Below are 8,624 nucleotides of genomic sequence, written 5' to 3' on the forward strand. Positions count from 1 at the left end.
TCAGGTGCGCGGGTTACCTTCACCTATGGCCGTAAGGGCGCACTCTACTCGAGGCATGGCGGCCTCTAGGGCCCTCCTCGTAGGGGCTTCGCTCCAGGATTTGTGTGAGGCAGCTGGCTGGGCCACTCCTCACACTTTCATCCGGTTTTACAGTCTGGACCTTCCTTCTGCACCCGGCACCCGTGCGCTCTCCTCCTAGTCGTGCCTACAGGTTGCTGCACATTGGGGGGGCAGGTGGAGGCTTCGGCGTGGAACAGTGGGTATTCTCGTTCCCATAGTGTCGTCACCGACGCAGTTCGAGTTCCCTCGAAGGGGAACGTCTCGGGTTACATATGTAACCCTTGTTCCCCGAGAAGGGGAACGAGACACTGCGTCGGTCAGCCACACCTCGCCCCGCCTGGAGTGCCTTGCTTCATAGAAAAGAGCTAATGTGTCCGGTGTGCGGGCGTGCTTATATACGCCCCCAGTTACGCCGTCACACACTACCGTTCTAGCAACGACAATAGGATTGGAGTAGTTTCATTCATGATTTCAGCCCTGCCATGCCCAGAGGCACGCCCATAGTGTCGTCACCGACGCAGTGTCTCGTTCCCCTTCTCGGGGAACAAGGGTTACATACGTAACCCGAGACGTTTCCAATAGTTGAATTTAAGTGGTAATAGGAAGCAGTTGCGCTCCAGGTAACCTCAGGGGGAAACTTCCGCCCATTTAAAAAAACCCCGGCTGTTAGTACTCACTATCAAGCTAGCATGTTATTATTGGATAGGTTTAAAAAGACTGAGTTTGATTCAATAACGAGCTGGCTAGCTAACTGTTACCAACAGGTAGCTGTGCAAACAGCTGCGGTAACATTGGGCAAAGCTAAAAACAGGCTGATACACATTTTCCCTTTACCATCAGTTACACTACACGAATGTTAATTTCGTGTTAGACTCATAACATGTACGTTGTTTTGCATGTTAGAGCTTTCACGGTGACAACATTATTGTCTCTGATGAGGACTGCACTCCAGAGCCAAGCACAGACTCGGACAGGACGAAGAGGCAGGATGGGGAGGACGAGGTGCAAGCCGAACAGCACATACCTGTGTCGAGCTTCACACTCCAACAACGTCATATGAACAGGTATACATATATATTTTAATATTAGTCTATTATCTCCTAGTGTACTAGTCTCAATGTTTCTCTGGTGTTTCCCCCTAAGCCTTTTGGGTGTCAAAAATAAAGTGCTATATAAATGTAATCCACTATTGTTATTACTTTTGTATTATTGTTTACTGATTACAACAACTAACTACAGCTCTGCTTCAGCCATCGGCTCATCTGTGTCTGTACGTACATTGACTTGGTGTGTAATGTAGACACAGAAGTCCCATTAGAGAACAACAAGCCCCTGTTCAATAAAAATATCTGATCATGTTGAGGAATGTTCTTTCCAATTACACCGATCTTTCCAATTTGGGGTTACAACTATATATTCCTTTACATGCAAGAATCTGAGGACTGTGGACAACATCCAGACTTCTGTGTTTCCATGCACCACACAGGGCTGATCTTCCAGACCCAGGACAGAGTAACAGACAGTTCAGTCACGCAGCTTACAGACAGTTTAGTGTGGCAATGTGGAGCACTTGGACACAGAGTCGTGATACTGACTTGCTGTTGTAATTCGTATAGGCTTTGCCCTCTAAGGCTATCGCTACTGGGTTTACCCCTCCGCGCTTGCGCGGCACTGAGAAAAGTTGTCTAGCTTGAAGCTCAAAGCAACAAGCAGTACACTCTCTTGCACCCTCTGTGGCCTCCCTGGCTGCTGTATGCTTATCCGCCGGTTCGGCTGATCCTGCGCTTTCTGGCAGGCCTACAGTTTTCAGCCTTGGCGGTGATTCTGGTGGCTCCAGAGCACACGAGCGTGTTCTGGTTTCCCTGCCTCCAGCGGTTGCTGCTGGGACAGCCATGGAAACTCCCCTGGAGGGGGGATACCCTTTCTCAGGCGGGTGGCGCGATCAGGAGTTGGCCAACCCCCGTGGGTCCAGCCACCTGGAGAGTCCAGGTCTCTCCCGTGAAGTGGTTTGCACCATCCAGGGGTCGAGAGGGGTCGAGAGCTGCCTCTGTCATCTTACTCCTCCAAGTGGTCGGCGTTCCAACGCTGGTGTTTGAACCAGGGGTTGAAACCAGTGGCCTGTCCGCATTCCTCCAGCTGCTTCTGGACAGGGGTCTGGCGTTCAGCACGGTTAAAACCTACGCTGCTGCCATCTCGTCCTGTCACGAGGGTTTTAGTGTCAGGACAGCGTTCGCTCACCCCCTGGTGAAGCGTTTCCTGAAAGGGGTGCGGAGGCACAGGCCGGTGATGCGACCTGTTGTTCCACAGTGGGATTTGGCGCTGGGATTACGCGCGCTAATCCAAACCCCTTTTGAGCATTAGTGACGGTGGACCTGAAGTTTCTTTCGGCCAAGGTCGCCTTACTTGTGGCTCTGACATCAGCCAGGAGGGTCAGCGATCTGGCTGCCCTCTCTATGGCTCCGTCGTGTCTCAGGATTCAGGATGACGGCAGCGCGGCTGTCCTGTGCCCCAAACCTGCATTCATGCCTAAGAGCTTCACCAGCTCCTTCAGTTAGATTACTCTCTCGGGCTTCTTTCCTCACCCCCATGGGTCTGATGACAACGCTACATCCAACCTCCTCTGCCCAGTGCGTGCGCTGTCCTGTTACTTGGCGTGCACGGCCACCTGGTGCTGTTCGTAGCGCCTGTTAATGCACTACAGGGAGCAGTACAAGGGAATTCCCCTGTCGGCGCAGCGCCTGTCTTAGCTGGTGAGTCCCCTCCAGTCAGCATCAGGGCGCACTCCACGAGAGGTGTCTCGTCCTCTGTGGTGTTACACGGCGGGATGACAGTAGACGACATCTGCACAGCGGCTCCCCGGTCATCTTTCGGTGCTCTTTCGTCCGTTTCGTCTTCTGTTTCTTGCTGACTCACTCAGTAATTAATGTTTTGGCTGAGTGATTTTCCCTTGTGAGTGTGCGGTGCGCCCTCTCCACTCTCCGGACGGTGGGTGGGAGTGGCCAGTGCTTGCGCTGGCCATGCTCTGTGCGCTGCTGATGCCGTCACTGTCGTGACCCCGCCTGCTTCTGTACAGCTGCTGGGCCACCCATCCAGTTCCCCGACTTTTACACATGGGTCGGTCCCCTGCCTCCCATGTCACGCCATCGGTGCTTGTGTGCACGCTGACACCAATGCCGCAGACAGCAGGTGACTGGGTGGCTCATTTATGGCTCTGGGCAGGTGGTTTTTGTGCTTGATGGTACCGTATGGGCCAGTGAGGCGTTGACTCATCCTGCTTCGCCTCTAACCCAATAGCGATAGCCTTAGAGGGCAAAGCCTATACGAAATAGAGCGGTAGTTACATACTGTAACTTCTATGAGTATAGGCGCAGCCCTCTAAGTTGAAGGCCTCACTGGACCTTGGTTCTCAGTGCTGAAGAAAAGGTATTTTGGGAGCCGAAGGCCAGGTCTCACCATTTTATACAAGGTGCGGATGTAGGAGAGGCCCACACTGTGGGTGGGTGTAGACAGGCGCGTGGAGGGGTAAGCCCAATAGCGATAGAGGGCTGTGCCTATACTCATAGAAACTGGAGTTACAGTATGTAACTACCGTTTCTGGAATATATGCAACTGTTATCCTGATCCACTAGGACAATACAGAGCTTTAATCCTAACAGGGTGTAAGATGTAATGTCACTAACTGCTACACAAATAATTCCATCCACTGTGTGGATGAATATCTGTACACTGTTTTTGTTTTATGCCCAGGAGGGTAGAGAAAATACAAAGATTTCTCCCTGATCTGGATAATATTTTCATTCTTTTTTAAATAAAACATTGAAAATGATAAATGCCTTTTCTTTACACTTGCAGCATAAACAATCAAGCAACTACATTTATGACTTATGTCTCCAATAATGACATCCAAATGTGGTATAACACTTGTTTTTTGTTATTACATACTACTTAAACTACAACCTATTTCACAAATAGATCATTTTTAAACATCATTAAAAGTAAGTATATACAGGAAGAGACAGGGTGTGTCCAGATGTATCTTAACTGATTTTGAAGTCAATTCAGACTTTACACGTAGCATCGTATTGCTGCTGTGGAGATGATTAAATATATCACAATCACATCTCTGACATGATTACCACATTTCAAAACCAACCATATTACTTTTTGTTTTATATTTTGCTGTATCTAGCAACACAGCTGGGGCAGGGACACCTGACTGAACCCCACGTTGATTGGGATCATCAGGTCTCCTGATTCTGCTTCTAGGCATCTCCTCAGTAGCAGACAACTGTCGGAGTAGGAGGACTCTGGAGGTCTGCAATGTAGCTGTAGTCCTTCTCCACCTTCAATGAGTACAAGCTCCACTTCCTGGACTTTTTGTTGTACACCTTGCTGTACCTGATAATACAGAAAGGAGGATCAGCTTAGCGAAAAGTTTGTAATACCTGACATTGTTCTCTTATAGAGGAATTAGCATTTCCACATAAAATGCAATCAATCACAACAATAAATCAGCACTATCTATCTGTATTCCTCATACTGTTTAATATTTTTTGACTCATCACTTATAAATCTATTGAGTAAAATGCACAAGAGTACTCATAATGCAACATACTGAACTGTGTAATCAGCTTTTCTCCTGGCTGGACTGTGGACACGGTGGTTGTAATCCAGGCCAGCCAGCATGGTCCGATCAGCGTATACTGATGAGAAGTACAGGGCTATGAAAGACTCAAACCTGCAGGTGACCTGAGGGCACAGTAGAAATAAAACATACAGGACCAATTACAGTAAAAGGTTTTCACACAGTAGGTTTAGCTACGAACAATGTCACACTATATTATAGGTAGCTTATATACCAGAAACACAGATACTTGGGGACCTTTAGTCAGTGTTGTTTATGTTCACTAACGCTGAAATGTCGTTCTCATAACTACAAACACACAGCTACATCACCACATTTGTAAAAGAGTAACATACAGTCAAACGACGCTTGCAGACACAACATAATCACACAAACAGATTAGATACAAGTGTAAGATAAGTGTAAACATAGTAATGGCGAATAACTAAACCGGCGCAGTCTAAACCTACATTGTCTTACCTAATGTTAGCGTCGGAAAACACCGCTTGCGCTGCTGTTTTCCAGCTCACCTACAGCTAGAAATAATTCATCGTCTCTACTCTGGCTCCTACACCAGTCTGCACTCATAGCAACCGTTAACTGTATGCTAAGTAGGTAGCTACTGTTAGCTGTATGCTTAGTAGGTAGCAACGTTTGCTAGCGATGAAAGTAACTAGCCAGATTACCTGTCCAGCAGAAATTAAGCGACCACGGTGTAACTTTTCAGCCCTTTGGGGTACCCCAGTTGTCACAATTGTTGAAAAGCCACGCAGATATTACCTCCCGTCTGACCGCTTCGCCTAGTCAGGTCTGAGAGCTGACCGGGTGCGCGCATGTGGGCAGTTCCTTTAGCAGCAGGGCTGGTAGCCATGGCAGCAAGGGAGAGTGACAGCCAGCCAATCATTGCATTCGGTGCGGATGGAACGAGTGGCTGTGTTTACTGCAGCCCTGAGAGGACTACAGACTGACGATTTTTATACTCTCTTTCTCAGAGCACCCAACTTTTTAATATGTATTGCTGTATATAGAAAGTTTAAACAAATATGACAAAAAGTGTTTTAGAAGCAACTTGCCTACCCTGCCTTTAAGTCAAAAAGAAGTAAACATTGACTGTTGGTTTCACATGAGAAATAAACAACAATCTCCTGGGTGAAAGTCCAGTGTTTGTTGGACTCTGTGCAGACTATACAACTTTCAGCGTCGGTTCATACTACACAAATTGCTGTCTTGTGACGGGAGTCTTGAGTCGTGGTAGCGTTCACACTATGTGACTGATAGCAGACAGGGGGTCACACACTACACGAGCTCACAGCAGCTCTGTCACCTGACGCTGGTCTGTCATTGATGGGCTAGATACTGCCTTAGTGGTGACAGCGCAAATCATATCATATAAGAACATTTAAACATGGATTTTGGGCACGGGAGACTTATTTGTTAAAATACAACGAGCAGACAACGCATCATTGATACTTCTCTTGTCTTCATTTGCCTATTTGGCACTACAGTAATCCAAAAGTAACTAAAAGCAATCAGATCACATTACCTTTATTTTGTGGTACTTGGATTACATTACTGATTACATTTTTAAACAAGTAATTAGTAATTTTACCGGATTACATTTTTAAAGTAATCCTCCCAACCCTGTTTATCAGCTGCCAAACCAGTTGCAGCTGTTGTAAGACCCATGCACTGGATATGACAGTCACAACATACTCTTGTAAAGTCATTTAAAACACTCCTGACCCCTTTTGTGAAAATACACATGATGGGGTTTCAGTATTGTTGTCTAACTAGCTGAATAATGGTGAAACAAGAATGCAAATCCTTACTTCAGTTCTGTGATAAATTATGTTTTTTTCCTGATATGTTCACAGAATATTTATGTGTACAGTATGTCTGAGTGATCAAGTATCTCAGGGTGCTGTACAGGATGCCATACACCTCAGCACCAGAATCACTAAATCAGTTTCAGCCATTAAATATTCAGCAGTAAGTGCTCATCTTCTGGCTTCACCACCACTGAATGAGGTAGCAGTGTTAGGTGCAATTTATACTTCTGCGTCAAATCGACGGCATAGGTGATGGCGTAGGCTTCGGGGCTACGCAGAGGCTACACAGAGGCTACGCCGTCGCCTGACGTTCACCTCCTCAAAAATGTAACTACACATCGAGTCGACGCGGACCGTAAGCTCTGTCATTGGTCGGCTGGGTAGCCTCGCAGCACCCCGCGCTTTGAAGTAACATTTACTAGCGGCCAAAACAGCGCCTGTAACACAGTGAATCAATATATTTGACCGTCGCAACCCTATCAGAATGTGTTCCATTCGGTCGATAACATTTGAAACGGCTACACCAGCCGCACATATACAATTTTACCCCCATTTACGTTAGCGGAGTGCAAAACCGTAAGTTAGCCTGCTCGGCTGGGAAAAGTCAACACAGTGGCCGACTAGCGTTTGGGGGTGTAATTGCAGAATGACGGACACACCTACGCACAAGTATAAATGCATGGTTATACGTGCGTAGCCTATGGTGTAGGTACGCACGTAGACCCTACGCAGGAGTATAAATGGGCCTTTAGACCTGTCTGTCATTCATTCTTCTCCCCTTCTTTTTTTTCCACGGTGAAAAAATCATGCTATTCTTAACTCTGTTTTACTGTTTCTGCTCTTTTCCTAATGTCCATATTGCACTTACAATCTCCCGGCACATTTTACTGCTGCAAGGCATGGCCTCACAGATTTATGTGTGGTGTGCGTGTGTTCAGCAATATCAGTAGCAGTAGCAGCCTGTTGTGTTTAGGTAGGTAAAACAACATCCTCAGGTCGGGAAAGAAAGAAAGAGTGTTCCATCTTACACATGTTGCCATGCAGAGGTATTTACTCTACCGATTGTTTTTGCCTAACCCTTTCTTTTCTCTTTACCCTTAACTTTTTCAACCCTTCCTTAACTTCCCGTTCCCTCCACAACTTATCTTAAAGGTACCTCACCTTTTCCAACTCTCCATTCTTATCATACTATCCCTGTAACTTCTTTCCACCCTCCCCCCTCTGGCCATATCTTTGACAGAAAGGAATTACATGGAGGTGCTAATGCAAGCTACTCTACTCTAGATAAGCTCCATTTGTCAACACGGTGCAATTTCCATACCAGACACTGACAAATGCTTGAGTGAGTAAGTTGTTTACAGTAAAATCTAGTTAAAGCATGATAATGGAACACTTATTTAGCTTGTGAAGATTGGCCAAAGTGAACTGGTAATTGGACTTTATTATAAAGTGTAAACTATTTCTAAAATATGTTAATTCATACATGTTTTTAAACGTCACCCTAAATTACAGCTGCTCTGGCTGGATTACACACGATACTGTATCCGCATCACATGACTAATGGAACATGTAATTTCAGTGGCCAGTGCTTCAAAATTTGGTACTTCAAACCTGAGGTAATTTGTCAGTAAATGTACCTACAATAACTAATTACTGATTTTAGAAAATTATAATAAATGTGACTGGTCAATTCCTTCTGATGAGCCACGATCAGCCATGCTGTGGTAAACTGAGTGGGTATACTGTTTGTTAAGCATGGAGCCTCAAATTCAGTAGGGTCTGTGGATGGCGCCACTTGTAGCCAGCCAGTCTATCCCCCACCTCTGCATGCCTCCCACCTCCCTAGTGAGGAGCACTCAGAGCTTAGGTTCAGGAATTAGCTCCAGCACCCACCGAGACAACAGATCAATGGGCCCGGTCCTGTATTGATAGGGCCACTTGGGCTCCAAAAGTGCCTGCTAATCCCAGCAGTTTATCAGCCACACTGGCTGCCGGGATCTGTTGTCTGGTACGGTTCTCTGTTGAGCAGATTGGTTTATGCTTGTGGACGCACACTCTTACTCTCTCACACACATATTCACACACACACACACACACACACACACACACAC

The 8,624-nt window shown here is 46.5% G+C and overlaps 1 long non-coding RNA gene across 1 annotated transcript; it reads right to left on the reverse strand.

Annotated features, from left to right (window-relative positions):
- Positions 1–4,216: 4,216 nt before the first annotated feature.
- Positions 4,217–5,493, reverse strand: LOC123958665. Its single transcript, XR_006822140.1, has 3 exons — positions 5,371–5,493; positions 4,676–4,809; positions 4,217–4,458 (listed from the first exon to the last, which is right to left on the reverse strand). It is a non-coding gene; the product is annotated as an uncharacterized LOC123958665 (long non-coding RNA).
- Positions 5,494–8,624: the final 3,131 nt, after the last annotated feature.

The sequence above is a fragment of the Micropterus dolomieu genome, linkage group LG20 (assembly GCF_021292245.1).
Source record: "Micropterus dolomieu isolate WLL.071019.BEF.003 ecotype Adirondacks linkage group LG20, ASM2129224v1, whole genome shotgun sequence".
Lineage (NCBI taxonomy): Eukaryota > Metazoa > Chordata > Actinopteri > Centrarchiformes > Centrarchidae > Micropterus > Micropterus dolomieu.